The 18793-nt window shown below is 41.1% G+C and overlaps 1 pseudogene; it reads right to left on the bottom strand.

Moving 5' to 3' along the window:
- Positions 1-795: 795 nt before the first annotated feature.
- On the bottom strand, positions 796-3101 carry LOC111435505 (annotated as a pseudogene).
- Between the last annotated feature and the right edge of the window lie 15692 nt (positions 3102-18793).

The following is an 18793-nucleotide window of genomic DNA, read 5'->3' as shown; positions in this document are numbered from 1 at the left end:
TAGTTGTTGTTCTCAAATTCTTTGGATGAAACAAACTCTTTGTGATTTTGGATTCAAATTTGATAGTGTGCCAATATTTTGTGATAACACCGTGCTATTAAAATTTAAAGTCTTCAGGTTATGGAGCCTGCTACTTATTTATAGCCTAGTCAATGGTTATACATAGTAAAACTATATCCGGTACAGCAATATATGGTAATAACTATATATATATATATATATGTATGTATGTATATTTATGTATATTAATGTAATAGATGGTTAAATCTGGTAAAACTACATATAATAAATTGAACCATATATATATCCTAGCTTTGAAAATGTACTCTTCTCTATCTTTGAAAATGTAGTCTTCTCTATTGTACATACTAAAAAATTTAAATCCATTAGCCAAAGTTCTCCTTGCATTCTCTCTCTCTTCTTTGTGTTCATCTAGATCTGGTGTGTGCGTTGTTGTGTGATCCTAACAATTTCCTCTTTTATTCTCTATTTAAATGGGATTTTATCACGAACTTGTTAGCTATTAAGGTCTTCACACTCTCTCCCATCTTCAGCTTATTTTCACTCTCTCCCCCATTAAGGTATTTTCACACTTTTATTGTGCTCATTTGGAAGACGTCTCCACAAGTTAAATGTTGAGTTTTAATAAATACGAGAGCCATAGTCCAATCTGTATTTCTTTCATAAAAAATTTACAATGGTCTCACTTGTTCTCACGTTGTAGTGATCTAAATTTGAAAGGACCAAAAATAAAAATAAAAACCCCAAATTGACCCCTCAAGAAAATTAAATTAATTAAGGGCACTTCACATTTCTTCCCGGCCCTCCGTAGTAAAAATAATTTCCCCAAACTCTATTAATCCGCGGTTGAATATTATAGCAATTTGGATGATCTGCCACAACCTTCAAATTGGACAATGGAATCAAACTATTATCCCAATTCATAACCTTCAGATTTCGAAAATAAGAAGCTTTTTGGAATCCTTCGCCTGCGAAATGCCCACTCCCCATTTCTGTCGCCGTGTGAAATCCCCACGCCCTCGAATTCACTACCTCTCCGCCAAACTGTATCGTCCTTGCGTGGCTTTGAAGGTGAGTGAACAAAAACGCCGGCCAGTACCCGACCATCACACCCGACCCGAATTCCAACCACCAATTCCCATTCTTCGGATCCTTTGAACAACCACAAACAACAACCCCCAATTAAAATTGGACTCACAATCTTCAAGAAAAGACATGAAATTGAAATGGGTTACCTTCCGAACCAGTAAACTGATATCGAATTGGGCGCCATTGTAGGAGGAAGTTGGAGCAATTGCAGCTCCAATGGCGATTCTACGGTTGTTTTGAACGAAGCCTGGACAGAGTAAATTGTAGCAGCCTGTTGCTTGATATGCGTCGGACTGTTCATCCAAAAACTTACGGTCATTTCATTTTCAATCTGATTTTGTTGCTAATTTTTATGTTTTAATATTCTTACTGTCCAATAAGTGAACAATCTTGGATTGTTGTCTCCATACAGCTCTGGGTCAACCTGTAGAGAAAAGTTAGGCATATAATTGAAATTTGTATGGACTAGAAGATTGATTCGGTTTAAAAAGTTGCCTGCCACCCAGCTTCAATGGTGTTGAGATCATGTGGGAATGAACCGGAGACGAGCCACATTTGTGAGAGGCTGAACTCATTCCGATATGACCCGCGGCTTCCATATGTTCATGCTTGCCTGGGCTCCGTAGTACTGTCCTCCACTTACCAACCCCACTGCATACTGGCACCAACAAAATTTACATTCATTTCAATCTTGGTTTCTCCAAAATCTTAACATTTATAAGGGATGACACAGATTTTGGAGAAAAAGACGTGAGATCCCACATCTGCTAGGAAGGAGAACATCGGTTAGGGAGAAGAACGAAACACCTTTACGGGTAGAACGAAACACCTTTTACAAGATTGTGGAAACCTCTTACAAGCCGAGACTTTTTAAAAATCTTGAGAGAAGCCCGGAAGGTAAAAGCCCAAAGAGGATAATATCGGCTAGAAGTGGCCTTGGGCTGTTTGGTATCAGAGCCAGACACCGGGCGATGTGCCAGCAAGGAAATTGAGAGCCAAAGTGGGTGGACAAAGGCGGTAGGACGCGGGGTCCCAAAGGGAGTAGATTGGGAGGTCCCACTTTGATTGGAGAAGAAAATGATTGCAAGAGTATGGATTGTGAGATCCCACATTCGTTGGGATGAAAACGAAACACTCTTTATCAAGGTGTGGAAGCCTCTCACTAATAGACTTGCACCCGAGAGGGAAAAGCCAAAAGAGAACAGGCCCCGAGAGGGTGGATTGTGAGATCCCCACATTGGTTGAGAGAAGAACGAAACACCCTTTTTATAAGAGTGTTAAACTTCTTCCCCGAAAAGGAAAAGCCGAAAGAGAACAATATCGACTAGCTAGCTGAGTTGAATTTGGTTAAAGACTAACCTCATGGCCTTTGCCGAGAGAGTCTCTTCTTACTTTTCTTCCAAATCTCTGAACTGAACTCGCTCTCAACATATCCTTTTCCGTCGTTCTTCTAACCGGAACTGTCCCCTCTGGGCAGAATTCTCCAGACATGCTCCATAATTGGAACATTTCTGTCTCCACCTCACCGAAATGGCTCTGGTTATACGGTCTCTCCGGCGGACCCTGAAACAACATTTCCACAGTTAAAAACAAAACCCATTTCGAAAATTTAGCCACAGATTCCTTGAACTTACCAATGGTTTCTTTCCTTTGAAAAATGGATGATCAAAAGCTAGCTGCAGATGAGTTTCAACACAATCTATAAAGTCGCCATCCGGACTCTGCACCCAAATAAAAGCATAACCATCAAGCTCCAAAACAGAGGATATTAAACTAGAGTTACAGACCTGAATGGTTTTGACAGGGAACTTGTTGATTCGGTTAAGATCAGCTTGAATAAGCTTCAGTTTCTTCAACTGATTCTCCGACCAGAACACCGCTGTATGGTTATTGGGATGGATGTATTTATCGGTACGACAAATGGATGAAACGACAAGAAGGGAAAAAACAAGAACAAGAAGAAGAGGATGGTGGAAAGTTTTAGAATCCATATTTAATAAAAAAAAAAAAAAACTTGGGTCTGTTGTCTTTTGTGTTTGTCTTTCTTCTTTTTTTTCATATAATATATATATATATATATATATATATGGGTTAAACAACATAACAATGGGAATTAACTCTTTCATTCTTTTTGTGGCTTAAAGTCTGGGTCCTCTCATCTTGGAGCTGTTTCAACAAAAAAAACGAAAAAACAAAAACATCATTTTAGTAATTTTAAGTTTGTAGTTCAAAATTAAATTTAAAATTGGAATTGAATAGGTTATGGTTCATTCTTTTTGGTAGTTTTTGTGGGCTGCCAATATATTTATGAAATTGTTTAGTTGAATTATTATTGAAGTCCGAAAATACTTTAATTACATTAAAAATTATTCTTGTTACCTGTACAAAAACAATGTCTTTAGTATGAATGCAAACATGAAATGGATCCCTAAATTTGTGAAAATAATAGTTTAGGACAAAAACATGCATGGTATCAAAAAGCCAATTTTGAATATTTTTTTTAGGTTTGTTTGAAAGCCTCGAAAGAAAGTCGTACTTGTTGCATGGTGGTCGCTCAATACACATGGCTGGAAATCAATCAAAGTTTGTGAATTTTTCAAGAAGGATGGTGGCTTAGTAACCGTTGGTGATAAAGGGTAAAATAATTGGTGAGAGTATTGTAGGTAATGACATTTGTACTCTTATTGAAAGTGTACTTTTAGTTGATGGTTTAAAGCATGACTTACCGAGCATTATTCAATTTGATAAAGATTTTAGAGTTATATTTGATAAAAATAATTGCATAATTGAAAATGGAAGTTTTGTTTGTTGAAAATAGAGATAACAATGATAAATGTGACTTTGCATGAGTGACTATGACATAGAAGGTTAGGACATACTAGTATGCACTTATTTCAAATATCTCACCAAAATTCCTTAGGGTCTTTATAAATTTAAATTTGAAAAACATAAAATTTGTGAGGATGGTTAAATGCTTAACAAACCAATTCCTCCTTCAAATCTAAAGATGTGATTTCTACCTCTTTTAACTATTACATATGAATTTATTTGGCCTTCTAAAATAGTTAGTTAGAGAGGAATTACTATGATTTTTCGAGATTTACTTCGGTTTTGATAATAAAACATAATAATGATGTCTTAAAAAGATTTTCTAGTTTTGTAAGAAGAGTTGAAAATGAAAAAGGTTTTTTTAATTAGTAGGACTTACTATGGAGGGGAATTTGATAGGGTAGTGTTTGAAAAAATATGTTAACATAATGTTTTTTCTCATGACTTCTGACTCCTCAAAAAAATGGTGTGGCTGAAAAGAAAAATCGTATTTTATACGAATTTGATATATCGACGTTAAATGAGTATGATTTACCTAAATATTTTTTGGACGGAATCCGTTAATACGGCTTTCAAATAGAGTTTTAATTAAACACTCCTTAGATAAAACTCCTTGTGAATTTGGCACAATCAAATTTCCAAATATTGGATATTTAATTTTTTTTTTTGTCGCAAATGTTTTATTTTTAACAATGAAGAAAAATTGGAAAATTTTGATTCTAACACGGATATTGGTATTTTTCTTGGTTATTCATGTAAAGTTTACAGAGTTTTGAATAAGAGAACTTTATCGAGGAATCTATGACTGTGTATTTGATGCATGTTGTAATAATATTTATAATGAGTCTATTTATAATGATGATTTAGAAAGAAACTTGTTAGTTTTACATGCAAGTGAGAAATTGAAAGAAACTATTTCAAGTAAGGAAGAAGTGAACCTAGATGAAAGGAACGAAAAAGGTTGTTCATCAATGCCAAAAGAACAGAAGTATGTCTTATCTCATTTTACGGACTAAATTAATAGTGGTCTCGAACAAGATGTGAAAACTCATTATTCTATTAATTTTTTTTAATAATCTTACCTTTGTTTCAAGCACAAAAATCTCAAGGATGCCAAAAATGATGAGTTTTGGATTGTAGCTCTCCAACAACACTAAATCAATTTGAAAGGAGCAAATTTTGGGAATTAGTCCCTAGACCGCTCTAGTATTTTCATTATTGGAACCATTTTTAGAAATAAAATTGATGAAAATGAGAATATCTTTAGAAATAAAGCTAGGGTTTGTAGCTCAAGTTTAATGTCACGAAGAAGTTATAGACTATGAAAAAACTTTTGCACCGATTACTAGATTAGAAGCTATTAGAATGTTACTTGCTTTTAATTCTTACGAAAATTTTATATTGTTTCAAATGGATGTGAGAAGTGCATTCTTAAATGGTTATATTACGAAGGAAGTTTACGTAGAACAACCTCCCGGATTTGAAATTTTTGATTTTCCACCTGATGTATGTAAGTTTTAAAGGATTCTTGACGACTTAAAACAAGCTCGGACTTGGTATGATAGGCTTACTAATATTCTAATTGGGAATGATTTAAAATTGGTAAACTGGACATAGTCTTTCTATTAAAATTAAAGAAAATGATATGCTATTAGTGGAAATATACGTAGATGATATTATATTTGGTTCTACTAATCCTTCTTTACGTGGAGAAAGTTTGAGATGAGTACGACGGGGGAGCTTAGTTTCTTTCTTGGACTTCAAATCAAACAACTCAAAATGGTATCTCCATAAATCAAGAGAAATACATTAAGGATTTACTAAAAAGGTTCACGTTCAATGAGGGTAAGATTCAAAAACTCCAATGAGCACATCCACTGAGCTTGACAAGGATGAAAAAGGTAAATGGGTGGACATTAAATCTTATAGAGGTACGATTGAATCTTTCCCTTACTTGACCGCCAGTAGACCGATATTATGTTTAGTGTATGTTTTTGTGTCAGGTTTCAATCTTATCCCAAGGAATCTCTGATATGAACCACGACCAAGGAATTTCCATACCTCAAGGTCCAATTACAAGGACGAGAGCCAAGAAGCTACAACAAACCTTATACAGTTATATTCAAGCTATGGTGAGCTCACCAAAGGAAATTCTAGAAGACGTTGGAGACCTCCCTTATATGTTATGCAAAGTTGAGCTTCAAGACAGAGATGAATTAAATGCACTTTAAGTTGCATTTAATGAACTCCGCTGAATTTATCAAATAGTCCAAGGTTGAATAATAAGCACATTTTATTATTTGCATTATTTAATTATAGTTTAACTAGTTGTTGTCATATTTAAGCTAGTTTTAAATATAAGAGTTAAGGTTATATTGTAACCCACGTAGGTTACTATATTCCACCATTAACTAGCCATTTTAATATGGAGGTTATGGGTATTTCTTATTTACTAGCCCATTTAATTTGGGAGTTATGTATGACATAGGTTAAGGTTGTAAAGGCTATATAAAGCCTTCTTTTCTTTGATTAGAAATCAGATTTTTGGAATTAAGAATAGAAGTTCTATTTTAGCTTTGTTGAGAGCTAAACTTTCTTTGCAAATTCTTGTGTTTAGAACTTGCATGTAGAGTCATTCAAGTGGTATTGATCAAACCTCTTGTGGAGTGATTCGAATCACGAGTTTAGAAACGAGTTTTCTTTACTCTTGATCTTGATCATCAAGGTAATCCGTTCCATACTTTCCCTTGGGTTGATTTCCATATCAATCTCATTTACCTGCAATTAAAATAATATTTAAATATTTGCTTGAGACTATTAATTTAGGATTGTAGTATCCGAGTTGAATTTAAATTTGTAAGATATTCTGATACAGATTTCACTACAAGTTTACCTGATCGTAAAAGTACCCGTGGAAATTGCCAAGCGAAATATATTACTGTTGCTGGTTGTTGTTCTCAAATTCTTTGGATGAAACAAACTCTTTGTGATTTTGGATTCAAATTTGATAGTGTGCCAATATTTTGTGATAACACCGTGCTATTAAAATTTAAAGTCTTCAGGTTATGGAGCCTGCTATTTATTTATAGCCTAGTCAACGGTTATACATAGTAAAACTATATTCGGTACAGCAATATATGGTAATAACTATTTATGTATATTAATGTAATAGATGGTTAAATCTGGTAAAACTACATATAATAAATTGAACCATATATATATCCTAGCTTTGAAAATGTATTCTTCTCTATCTTTGAAAATGTAGTCTTCTCTATTGTACATACTAAAAAATTTAAATCCATTAGCCAGAGTTCTCCTTGCATTCTCTCTCTCTTCTTTGTGTTCATCTAGATCCGGTGTGTGTGATCCTAACAATTTCCTCTTTTATTCTCTATTTAAATGGGATTTTATCTCGAACTTGTTAGCTATTAAGGTCTTCACACTCTCTCCCATCTTCAGCTTATTTTCACTCTCCCCCATCAAGGTATTTTCACACTTTTATTGTGCTCATTTGGAAGACGTCTCCACAAGTTAAATGTTGAGTTTTAATAAATACGAGAGCCATAGTCCAATCTGTATTTCTTTCATAAAAAATTCACACCTGAGCAGGAAGCCGGTAAGAAGCTAGCTCAGGAGCAAGGAGAAGGCCCAACGAGCCTTCAAGCCGCAAAGGCGGTAAGAAGCCATGGAAGTACCATGGGCGCACGCCCGGGAAAGATGGGACCTGAGCAGGAAGCCCAACACCAATCACAGGAGGACACCTGAGCAGGAAGCCGAAGCCCAACACCAATGGCAGGCCGATCCAGTGCTTGAACTGTGGGAAGAGAGGACACATTAGCAGGAATTGCTGGAGCAAGCTCAGGAACAAGGAGAAGGCCCAACGGGCCCTCAAGCCTCAAAGACGGTAAGAAGCAAGCTCAGGAACAAGGAGAAGGCCTAACGGGCCCTCAAGCCGCAAAGGCGGTAAGAAGCCATGGAAGTACCATGGGCGCACGCGCGGGAAAGATGTGGATCAAAAGAAGGAGTCGACCAAACAAGGAGAAGGCCCAACGGGCCCACAAGTCGCAAAGGCGGTAAGAAGCCATTGAAGTGCCATGGGCGCACGCCCGGGAAATATGGGACCTGAGCAGGAAGCCCAACACCAATGGCAGGCCGATCCAGTGCTCGAACTGTGGGAAGAGAGGACACCTGAGCAAGGAAGAGAGAACACCTGAGCAGGAAGCCCAACACCAATGGCAGGCCGATCCAGTGCTCGAACTGTGGGAAGAGAGGACACTTGAGCAGGAAGCCCAACACCAATGGCAGGCCGATCCAGTGCTCGAACTGTGGGAAGAGAGGACACCTGAGTAGGAATTGCTGGAGCAAGCTCAGGAACAAGGAGAAGCTCGAACTGTGGGAAGAGAGGACACCTGAGTAGGAATTGCTGGAGCAAGCTCAGGAACAAGGAGAAGGCCCAACGGGCCCTCAAGCCGCAAAGGCGGTAAGAAGCCATGGAAGTACCATGGGCGCACGCGCGAGAAAGATGGGGATCAAAAGAAGGAGTCGACCAATGGCAGGCCGATGGAAGTACCATGGGCGCACGCGCGGAAAAGATGGGGATCAAAAGAAGGAGTCGACCAATGGCAGGCCGATGGAAGTACCATGGGCGCACTCGCGGGAAAGATGGGGATCAAAAGAAGGAGTCGACCAATGGCAGGCCGATGGAAGTACCATGGGCGCACTCGCGGGAAAGATGGGGATCAAAAGAAGGAGTCGACCAATGGCAGGCTGATGGAAGTACCATGGGCGCACGCGCGGGAAAGATGGGGATCAAAAGAAGGAGTCGACCAATGGCAGGCCGATGGAAGTACCATGGGCGCACACGCGGGAAATATGGGGATCAAAAGAAGGAGTCGACCAAACAAGGAGAAGGCCCAACGGGCCCTCAAGCCGCAAAGGCGGTAAGAAGCCATGGAAGTACCATATGGGCACACGCGCAGGAAAGATGGGGATTAAAAGAAGGAGTCGACCAATGGCAGGCCGATCCAGTGCTCGAACTGTGGGAAGAGAGGACACCTGAGCAGGAATTGCTGGAGCAAGCTCAGGAACAAGGAGAAGGCCGAAAAGACCCATGTGGCTCAATCCGAGGAGGACGAGCCAGCTCTCTTCATGGTAAGTGCATGCGTCCCCAATTTCAATTCCAAATCCATAGAGATGGAGGCAATCGACGACGATGTTGAACCCGAGAAAGAGCTCCAGCTGGGCGTAGCAAAGGTGGCACCAGCTGGGAGCCAATTCAACTGGAGGAGGAGCGAGTGTTCGCTCAGATCGGCAAGAGGGACGAGCAACACGAGTACCAACGATGGATCCTCAACACAGGGGCAACAAGCCATATGATCGGGGCTAGATCGAAGGGCGCGGCACCATCCTGTTCATCAGCAAGGGAGGCCAACATCGAAAGCTGACCGACGTCTACTTCATCCCGAGGCTCAAGGCTAATCTTGTGAGTCTGGGTCAACTCGATGAGACCGGCTGCTTACGCAGGCAAGTGTTAGGCTATGGTGCCTGATACTTATTTATAGCTTGGTCAACGGTTATATCCGGTAAAGCTATATTTAATAAAACTATATATAGTAAAGCTATATATGGTAAAGCTATATCCGGTAAAGCTATATATGGTAAATAGCTATATATAGTAGATGGCTAAATCTGGTAAAGCTATATATAGTAAACTATACCATATATATATCTGGGTCTGGTAGAGCTTTGAAAATGTACTTTCTATTCTCTGTACTCTTCCTTGTTGTACATACCTGAAGTCATCAATACAAAATTCTTTTAGCCAGAGTTCTCCTTGCAACTTTTCTCTATCCTTTTCTTTGTGTTCATCTAGATCGAGCGTGTGCGTTGTTGTGCGATCCTAACAGCAAGGCGCATGACAAACCGTCTTTACATCCTGGAGTTAGAGATAGAGCAACCCGTCAGCCTCTCGGCCAAGACCGAAGAGGTATCTTGGACATCTTGGAGGTGGCACGCAAGGTACGGGCACTTAAACTTTCCTGCTCTAGAAAAGCTACAGAAGGAGGAGTTGGTGCACGGTTTGCCAGCAATCAAAGGTGTGAACAAGCAGTGCGACGGGTGCCTCATCGGCAAACAGAGGCGCACACCCTTTCCGTCTCGAACATCCTACCGAGCTGATGAGCCGTTGGAGCTTGTACACGGCGATATCTGCGGGCCCATCAAGCCGGCGACCCCAGGCTGTAAGAGTCTCTTTCTCCTGTTAGTTGATGACAAAAGCCGCTCCATGTGGCTGACCCTGCTGCAAGCGAAAAGTGAGGCGGCAGAGGCGGTTAAGCGCATTAAATAGCGAGCGAAGGCCGAATGTGAGAAGAAGATGTGAGTGCTGCACACAGACCGAGGCGGAGAATTCACCTCGGCAAGTTTCGATAAGTACTACGACGAGATCGACATACAACGACATCTAACGACGCCCTACTCCCCCCAACAGAACGGAGTGATGGAGCGTCGAAATCAGACCATCGTCGGGACAGCGAGGTCATTGTTGGTGATGGCCAGGATGCCTGGGAGATTCTGGGGAGAGGCAGTAATGACGGCCGTCTATCTCCTCAATCGGTCAACCTGAAGCCTCTACGGGAAGACGCCATATAAGGCTTGGTACAACAAAAAACCAGCGATACATCATTTCTGCGTGTTCGGCTGTGTCGCATACATGAAGGTAACACGTCCCCACCTCGCCAAGCTCGATCCCAGGGGGCTAAAGGTCGTCTTCATCAGCTATGAACCCGGGAGCAAGGCGTACAGACTCTATGATCCTATAAGGGGGCGAGCTCACGTGTCTCGCGACATCGTCTTCGACGAAAGCACCTTCTGGCAGTGGAATGACGTGATCGAGGCAGACCATAATCCATCCAAATCAATTCACGGTGGAGTACCTTGTCACCGAGCAGGAAGAAGGAGGAGCCCAACATCAGGAGCCATCACCGCCGCCAGCAGGTGCACCCCTTGAACCAGTGGAATTCGCAACACCACGGACTATGGATTCGACGCTGGATGCCGATCACGATACTGATCTGGAGGCCAGGTACTGGAGGATGGACGACCTAGTGGGAGGAGGTGAACCACTTGGACTGGCAGCGCGCGAGCTCGAAGAAGTGGCCGAACTACTTGCTATCAGTGCAGATGAACCGAACACCTTCGTCGAAGCAGAAAAGAACCCGTGCTGGCTGAAGGCAATGTAGGAGGAGATGACATCCATCACCGAGAACCAGACGTGAAGTCTGGAGGATATGTCGCCGGGACACCGAGCCATAGAGCTCAAATGGGTCTTCAAACTGAAGCGCAGCGAAAAAGGAGAAGTTGTGAAGCACAAGGCCCGTCTGGTGGCGAAGGGCTACGTCCAGAAGCAAGGAGTGGACTTTGAAGAGGTATTTGCGCCAGTGGCAAGGTTAGAATCCGTTCGTTTCTTGCTAGTAATTGCGGCACATTACTCTTGGGAGGTTCACCATATGGACATAAAATCTGCTTTTCTTAACGGAGAGTTGAAGGAGACCGTCTATGTCCGACAACCACCTGGCTTCTTGGACAACGACAACCCCAATAAGGTATTACGCCTGCACAAGGCACTCTACGGGCTTCGACAAGCCCCACGAGCCTAGAACGCGAAGCTCGACAGTACCCTACTGTCACTGAAATTCAAACATTGTGCCTCTGAGCATGGCATGTACACGCACGGCCATGGAAAGAAGCGACTGATCGTGGGAGTGTACGTCGACGACCTCATAATCACTAGAGGCGACGTGGAAGTCCTCGGAAGGTTCAAGAAGGAGATGTCCAAAAACTTCGAGATGAGCAATCTCAGCGTGCTCAGCTACTACCTCGGCATCGAAGTGCAACAAAATTCTACCTCGGCACCTCCATCTGCCAAAGTGCATACGCAAAGAAGCTGCTGGACACAACTGGGCTTGTGGACAGTAATCCTACAAGGACGCCAATGGAGGCCCGACTCCAACTAAGGAAGGCCGGCACTACATCGATAGTCGACTCCACCAGTTACCGCAGCATTGTTGGGAGTCTGCGCTATCTGGTAAACTCTCATCCTGATCTTGCTTATTCTGTCAGATATGTGAGCAAGTTTATGGAAGCACCTAGGGAGGAGAATCTAGTGGCTGTCAAGCGCATCCTGCGCTATGTAGCCGGAACCAGAGACTGGGGTGTAAGATACTGCACAGGGAGCAGAAAGGAGAAACTCAAGCTGGTCGGCTATAGTGATAGTGACATGGCCGGTGACGTTGATGATCGTAAGAGCACCAGCGGAATGATCTATTTCTCTCAGGCGGCGCGATCTGCTGGCAATCAACAAAACAGAAGGTAGTTGCTTTGTCTTCCTACGAAGCAGAATACATTGCCGCTTCGATGGCAGTAACACAAGGGATCTGGCTTGCGCGACTAATGGAAGAACTCATCGGGAGAGAAAGCGATCCACCAATACTATACGTAGACAACAAAGCTACGATCTACCTGATCAAAAATCCAGTTTTGCACGACCGGAGCAAGCACATAGAAATCAGATTCTACTACATTCGAGAATGTGCAGATCGAGGGCTCATCAAGATTGATTTCATCCGAACAGAGGAACAACTTGGAGACATTTTCACCAAGTCCCTAGCGCGGGTGAAATTTGAAGAACTACGCTCAAAGATCGGAGTTCAAATAATAAGGTACAGCTTTTAGGAGGAGATTGTTAAATAAAAGTCATGTGTCTTATTTAGTTAGGTTTCTCAAAACATCTGAATTCACACGAATGGAATGTAAGCAAAAAAAACGCAACAGAAGGGGAGAATAAACGAAGACACACAAATTATTTCTTGTTTTTGTGGTGTCTTTAGAACTTGGCACCATTTTCTTTATATACTAAAAAATTTACCTATTTCTGCTACAAATCAGCAACCACTCTACAACTCCTTCCACTACTTACAATATTTCCGACCTTTTTTCATGGAGAAATAAAATAATAATAATAAAAAACAAATAATAAAAAACAAGTTTATAACCAACAATCACTCCTCTAAACTTGTTTAACTATGTTGAATCGACTTTCTTCAAGCCAATCTTCTCTCTTAACTCTAGAAACCGTTGTCTTGCTAACGGCTTTGTCAGAATATCTGCCAACTGTTCATCTGTGTTCACATATTCCAATTCAATAGCTTTAGTTTGTACACATTGGCGAATAAAATGGAATCTGGTATCAATGTGTTTACTTCGATCATGGTAAACAGGATTTTTCGCCAACGCTATAGCTGACTTGTTGTCAACATTAAGCTTGGGTTTTATTGGAAGTTGACTGATGTTACTCAAAATCCTGCCCAACCATACTCCTTGACATGTTCCAGCAGTTGCGGCTATATACTCAGCCTCGCATGATGACAAAGCCACCACCTTTTGCTTCTGTGATATCCAGGTTATTGGATTTACTCCCAAATAGTACAACACTCCAGTTGTACTCTTCCTATCATCAATATCCCCAGTCATATCACTGTCGCTAAATCCTACCAGCTCCACATTCGATAGCTTCTTATAAACGCAACCAAAACTTAGAGTAACTTTCACATACCTCAATATTTGTTTTACTGCTGTGAGATGTGAAGTTGTTGGTGTCTCCATGTATCTACTCATCACACCAACTGAGTAGGCTATGTCGGGCCGGGTATTAACTAGATAGCGTAAGCTTCCAATAACACTTCTGTAAAGTGTTTTGTCAACCGCAGGTTCTTCATTTCCATGTTTGCTCATCTTCATTCTTGGTTCCATGGGAATCGAACAAGGATTGCACTCCCCCATTCCTAGCTTCTCTAGGATTTTTCTTGCATATCCGGCTTGACATAAAGTGATTGATTCACTGCTTTGTCGTACCTCAATACCCAAGTAATAGCTCAAAAGTCCAAGATCGCTCATCTCAAATTTCTGGTGCATCTCTTCCTTGAACTTAACTATAACTTGTTTGTTTGAGCCGGCTATGATTAAGTCATCCACATATGTGTCGATTATCATTGCTTCAACTCCATTAATTTTCTTGTACATAGCATATTCTTGTGGACATCTAAAAAAACCAAGTGACTGCAAACATTGATCAAGTTTAAAATTCCAGGCCCTCGGAGTCTGTTTTAATCCATACAAAGCTTTACGTAGTTTTAACACCATGTTTGGATTTTCTTTGTCAACGAACCCTTCTGGTAGAACAACATACACCTCCTCTTCTAACTCGCCATTTAGAAAAGCTGTCTTTACATCCATATGATGTACTTCCCAATTCTTAATGGCTGCATAGGCAAGAATTAATCTCACTGTTTCTAACCTGGCCACTGGTGCGAATACTTCACTATAATCTACACCGAACTGCTGTGCATATCCCTTTGCCACGAGTCTCGCCTTGTGTTTCATGATTTCTCCATCTGGATTTTTCTTTAATTTGAAAATCCATTTGATGCCAATTGCTTTATGATTCTTCGGCAAATCTGTGAGTTCCCACGTTTTGTTCTTTTCGATGGAGAGAATTTCAGACATCATGGCATTCCTCTAGTTTTCATTCTTAGCAGCTTCCTCATATTAGGTTGGCTCCTCTATAGAAAGAAAACAAAGGTCCATTGCTTCCTCCTCTGCTTCGTTCAGTTCTTTATAAATATCTTCTAGAAACCTGAATTTTTTCGGCGTTGATGAGCTTGACGATGATGCATTTGAGGTACTGTCCGACGTTGATAAAGTTGAGGACGAATTTTCCCTTTGTCTTTCATCTGGATCAACTTCGATATTTTCAATATTCCTCTCCTCTGTTTTACTCTGTTTTTCTTAAATTTGAACAGTGAAAGTTCCTCTTTGTTCATCATCACCGTTTGTGATTTCTTCCCAACACCACTTTTTCTCCTCTTCGAACACCACATCCCTGCTCACCATAATTCTGTTCTTTTGTGGATCCAATAGTCGGTAAGCTTTGGTTCCATCTTCATATCCTAACATAATTGTCTTCACACTCCTATCAGCAAGTTTAGGAAGGTGTGAATATGTATTCTTGGCATGAGCAAGACACCCGAAGATTTTAAAGTGATGAACCTTTCGTATCTTGTCAAACCAAGCTTGATACGGTGTACCATCTGCAACTCCTTTTGTTGGCAATCTGTTCAGAATATACACGGCAGTTTTGATAGCCTCTCCCCAAAATTTTGCAGGCATCTCTTTGCTCTTTAACATACATCTGGTCATCTCTACCACCGTTCGATTACGCCTTTCTACTACGCCATTTTGCTGTGGTGAAAATGGTGCAGTAAGAAGTCTCTTCATGCCTTCATTCTCGCAATAGTCTTTAAAAGCAGTAGATACAAACTCTCCTCCACGGTCCGTTCTAAAGCTCTTAATCTTCCTGCCTTTCTCTACCTCCACACTGATCTTGAATTTTTTAAACACCAGCAGTGTTTCATTCTTGTTTTTCAACATAAACACCCACATAAATCGTGAACAATCATCCACTAGTAACATAAAATATTTGTTACCTCCATACGTCATTGGCGAAATAGGTCCACATAGATCTCCATGGACAAGATCCAATGACTCCTTCGCACGATATGTTGTTGTTCGGGGAAAAGGAGTCCTATGCTGCTTTCCAATTAAACACCCATCGCATAATTGATTGACCTGGGTGATTCTCGGTAACCCTTCAACCATTCTCTTGTCATTTAATTGCTTTAAAGAGTGAAAATTTAGGTGTCCATACCTCGCGTGCCAGAGCCAACCACTGTTACTGATATTTGTCATTAAACACACCTGTTCCGTAAGCTTCAACTTTACTACATACAATCTGTTGGATTGTCTGGTCACCATAATAATCAGGCTCCTAGCTCTGTCATATATCTTCATCACACTGTTCTCTATGACAATTTTATTTCCACTCTCATCCAGTTGTCCCAAACTTATAATATTGCTCTTGAGTTTAGGTATGTAATAGACTTGCGATAAGATCAAGTGCTCATTCGTTTTGCATTTGAAGAGCACTATTCCTCGACCACAAATGTCTATTACAGAGTTATCACCGAAGCGTACCTTTCCAACAACAGATGTGTCGAGCTCACGAAACACCCTCCTTTCTCCTAACACGTGGTTGCTTGCTCCAGTATCTAGAAACCAAGAATTTTCAACTCCAATATTGTCTGGTGGCGGCACTATAGTTTCATTCAACATCACAAAATTAGGCTCTTTGTCATGTGTGGTTTTAATTTCACACGCCTCTATCATCAGCAGTGAAGACTCCTCATCCTTTTGCATCTCTATCAGGTTGAGTTGTTCGTCTTTTGTGGAACACTCTGATGCGAAGTGTCCCATTTTCTGAGACCTGAAACATTTAATTTTACTTTTGTCAAATCTCTTCTTTTGAGTTTGCGACTCTTCTTCATCTCCTCGATGCCAGTCACTTCTCCCACGGCCTCTCCATCTTCCGCGACCCCGTCCCCTGCCTCCTCTGGAACTGCCTTGATCCTTCCATTCTTTCTTTGAGGATTTTGCAGTCTCTCGTTCCTTCCATTCTACATGAGTGAGGAGAACGGTTTCATCTTTTTCTCCAAACCCTTGCAACCTTTGTTCATGTGCCTTGAGTGATCCAATAATCTCATCAACGGATTTCGTTTTGAGATCACTGAACTCCTCAATCGTTGAGGTAATTTGAAGAAACTTTGCAGAGGTGGATCGTAGAAGTTTCTTAACTACTTGGATATCATCCACAGTATTGCCGAGGCCTCTCAATTTGTTGACAATAATGGTGAGTTTTCCAGAATACTCATCAATACTTTCTAAATCACCCATCTTCAACGCTTCAAACTCCCGCCAGAGAGTCTGCGTTCTAACTTCTTTCACTCTTTCCGCACCTAGATTCATATTTTTCAGCATGATCTAGGCTTCCTTGGCTGTTTTCTTGGCACCCAACTGTAGCAACGTATCTTCTCCAATACTTTGATAAATAGCTGCTAAAGCCATCTTATCTTTACGGTTATCTACTGTTTCGGGTGACTCAATTGCCTCCCAAACACCTTGTGCCATCATAAATACCTCCATCTTAATCGCCCAAGCTGCATAGTTGCATTTTGTCAGCATCGGGTATTTGAGTGTGACAGATCCCTCCTTTTCTTGAATCCGTACACTCACCTCATGTGAGGCATCACCTTCTATCGCATCGGTGTTTTGGCTCCTGTCACTCGATTCCTGTCTCATTTTTTGATCTCTCTCCCTTCTTGACCGCTCAATCTCTAAGTGAGACATGATTGAAAACTGGCCTTGATCTTAACGCTCTGATACCAATTGTAAGCAAAAAAAACGCAACAGAAGGGGAGAATAAACGAAGACACACAAATTATTTCTTGTTTTTGTGGTGTCTTTAGAACTTGGCACCATTTTCTTTTTATACTAAAAAATTTACCTATTTCTGCTACAAATCAGCAACCATTCCACAACTCCTTCCACTACTTACAATATTTCCGACCTTTTTTCATGGAGAAATAAACAACAGAAATAAAATAATAATAATAAAAAACAAATAATAAAAAACAAGTTTATAACCAACATGGAAGACCGTAATTCTAGGTGCCATTGTTTGGCCAATTTGGGCGAAGTCTTCGTCCACTTTTCTATTTTTGTATAATTGGTTTTTCTATTTTTGTAATTAGATTGGTTATTTAAACCGTTCAACTGAAGGAAAATAATATATCGAGTCTTCAGCAAATCTCAGCGAATCTCGCTCCCTCTCTCCTTTTACTTCCGCTAATTTTTCCTTCTAAGAAACCTTCGGCCAATTTTTCGTCGACACTGTCCTCCGAATTGCCAGAGTCAACAGTCGATCGTCTGACAAAGTCGGCACAGTTCCTACCGAGTAAGGCAACATATACAGTAGACAACTGAGCTTAACGATATGTTAAGAAAATTGTGAGGTTCAATGGAATCCCGGTGTCTATAGTGTCGGATCGGGACCCGCGTTTTACGTCGGCCTTTTGGCGCAGACTCCAAAAAGTGTTGGGCACTCGCCTCGACTTTAACACTACCTTCCACCCACAAACTGATGGCCAAACGGATCGATTAAACCAAATCCTGGAAGACTTGCTTCGGGCATGTGTTATGGATTTCACAGGGAGTTGGGACACTAAACTACACTTAATGGAATTCTCATACAACAACAGTTTCCAAGCAACCATCGGGATGGCACTGTTTGAAGCGTTGTATGGAAAACGGTGTAGATCCCCATTGTGCTAGGACGAAGTAGGAGAATGAGAACTAGTAGGACTTGAGCTGGTCCGCATCACCAACGAGGCGGTACAGAAAATTAGAGCAAGGATGCGCACCACATAGAGTAAGCAAAATAGCTACGCCAACATTAGGCGTAGGAACTTAGAGTTCGAAGAGGGGGACCTAGTGTTCCTAAAAGTAGCTCCTATGAAAGGCATTCTAAGATTCGGACGTAAGGGAAAGCTAAGCCCCCGATTTATCGGACCGTTTGAAATTCTAGAAAGAATAGGTTCAGTAGCATATAAACTAGCTTTACCACCCTCACTCTCGAGCATACACGATGTATTTCATGTGTCCATGTTAAGGAAATATATTACAGACCCTACGCATGTAATAGACTTCAAACCCCTTGAGATCGAGGAAAATTTAAGTTATCAGGAGAAACCGATTAAAATTCTAGCCTAAGAAGTGAAAGCCTTACGTAATAGAAACATAGGTTTCGTCAAGGTATTGTGGCGTAACCACCAAATCGAGGAAGTGACGAGGAAATGAGAGAAGGAAATAAAGGAAAAGTATCTCGACCTTCAGCCACCCCGAAGAT

Source organism: Cucurbita moschata, unplaced genomic scaffold (assembly GCF_002738365.1).
Source record: "Cucurbita moschata cultivar Rifu unplaced genomic scaffold, Cmos_1.0 Cmo_Scf00049, whole genome shotgun sequence".
Classification (NCBI taxonomy): domain Eukaryota; kingdom Viridiplantae; phylum Streptophyta; class Magnoliopsida; order Cucurbitales; family Cucurbitaceae; genus Cucurbita; species Cucurbita moschata.
This window is presented reverse-complemented; position numbering and strand designations above follow the sequence as displayed.